This window comes from Buteo buteo, chromosome 14, assembly GCF_964188355.1.
Source record: "Buteo buteo chromosome 14, bButBut1.hap1.1, whole genome shotgun sequence".
Classification (NCBI taxonomy): Eukaryota; Metazoa; Chordata; class Aves; order Accipitriformes; family Accipitridae; genus Buteo; species Buteo buteo.
Window position 1 is genome coordinate 30,283,740 of NC_134184.1, and position 1,983 is coordinate 30,285,722.

The window sequence follows — 1,983 nt, forward strand, 5'->3', positions numbered from 1 at the left end:
ATAAAGAAAAGATGGAGAAATTATACCATGCCAAGAAAGCTGTCTTACCAAACAAGAGCTGCTGCCTGAAGGGTATATTTAGAAATTAGAGGACAATTTAGGAAGAGAGGCACACAACATAAGCCAGAAGAGTAATGAAAACTAGGGAGAGTGGGAGTTTCTTTTAGGTATCGAGCACTCCCAGACAGCAGCAGTGAATACCCAAAATGACACAACTCTTTTTCACCTCACCAAGGAACAGCAAAACCCAACACTTAGGCAGCATTTTTCATTCATCCACCTCAAACTGCGTTGCAAGGAGAGTTCAGGCATCGGATTTAGCATCCCTCTCTGCAAACCGATGCACGGAGCCGAAGTCCGAGGCAAAGGCAGACGTTAGGAACAAACGTAGGCCACGGAGCCATGGATGTTGTTGCAGACCCCGAGTTTGGACCCTGGCACCTTCTCTTCAGTCCTCGAAGCAACCCACCAGCCTTGCGCGGGCACAGCCCGCCGGGTTTGCCTGCTCTCGTCATTTCAGCCCAGGGCAGAGCTTCCAAAGCAGTTGTCTTACACCAAGAAGTCATCTTGAGCAACCCATCGAGTTCAGCCCACGGACTCCCAGCGCTGCCCAGCACCTCTGGAGATCACATCCAGCCCAACCTCTCGCTCAACAGCAGGCTGCTCAGGGCTGCGTCCTCCCATTTTCCGAGCATCCCCAAAAGGATGGAGATGGCACAACCTCTCTGGGCAACCTGTGCCAGCGTCTGACCCCCCTCACAGTATAAAGGTTTCGTCCCATTTTTAAAAGAAATTTCCCGTGTTTTGGTTATCCCTTGCCTCAAGTCCTGTCCCTGGGCACTGCTGGGAAAAGCCTGGCTCAGTCTTCTTTACTTCCTACCAGTGACTGATCACAATCCTCGGAGCTCGGCACTCGAGCTAGTGTTCAGTCCACCTCCCCCCCCGCTTATCTAGCCCATACGTCAGCAATGAGGATTTTATGGAAAACAGCATCAAAGGTCTTGCTAAAGCTACAGTAAGCAACATCCACTGCCCTCCCCTCAGCCACCAAGCAAGTAATCGCTTTGTAGACCACCCAGCTGATCAAGCATTTCTCCTTCAGAAATCCATGCTGACTAAACCCAAACACCTCCTTGCCCTCTATGTCTGGAAATGGTTTCCAGGGTCATCTGCTCCACCACCTTCCCTGGAATCAAGGTGAAGCTGAAGAGCCTGTAGGTCACCAGATCCTCCTGAAATGATATTTGCTTTCCTTCCAGTCCTCAGGAGCTTTCTCCAATTGTCTTGTGCTTTTAAAAATATTAAAGACTGGCCTCACGATGCCATCAGTCTATAGTATGCCAGACTGTCATGTCTAGATAGCTTGGGGAATGCAATATTCCAGCCCAGATTTCTGCCTTTGACAGAACCACCGGCCTGAAGAGTTTGTATTTGTTCCTCGACACTTTTAAACATCCCAGATCTGCTAGGACTGTGCCACTGTTATTCCTGAATAACGACTGCACCGCATGACTTGCATTAGCCCTTACGGGAACAAGGGGAAGCAGAGGGGACACCCAGTTGGAAGGAGCCGAGATAGAGGATCAGGCACTGACAGCATCTCCCTTCGGCACAGAGATAATCCAACCTCCCCTTCTCGATGCAGGGATTGCAACATCAACACGTAAAATCGGTTGCAAAAGCCCTCGCTGACCAAGTTTCCCTTACCCTCATCTCAGGAGCTGCTGCACTGTAGTGTAAGTGACTTTTTGTTCACAGCAAAGCCTAGATTGTCTAAGCTGCACCACCACAACGGAGTGAAGACTGATTTTTTTTTTTTTTTCTCTCAACCATTCTAGCTCAGTAGGTGAGATGGATTTAAAACAAACAAAGAAACACCAAAGCCCAAGTGTACTGAATTTAAACTAGACACCCACAATTACATTTTCAGTAGCTCAGTTATAAAAGAAGAAAGATAAAAATAAAATTTCAGAAGCGTGAAGG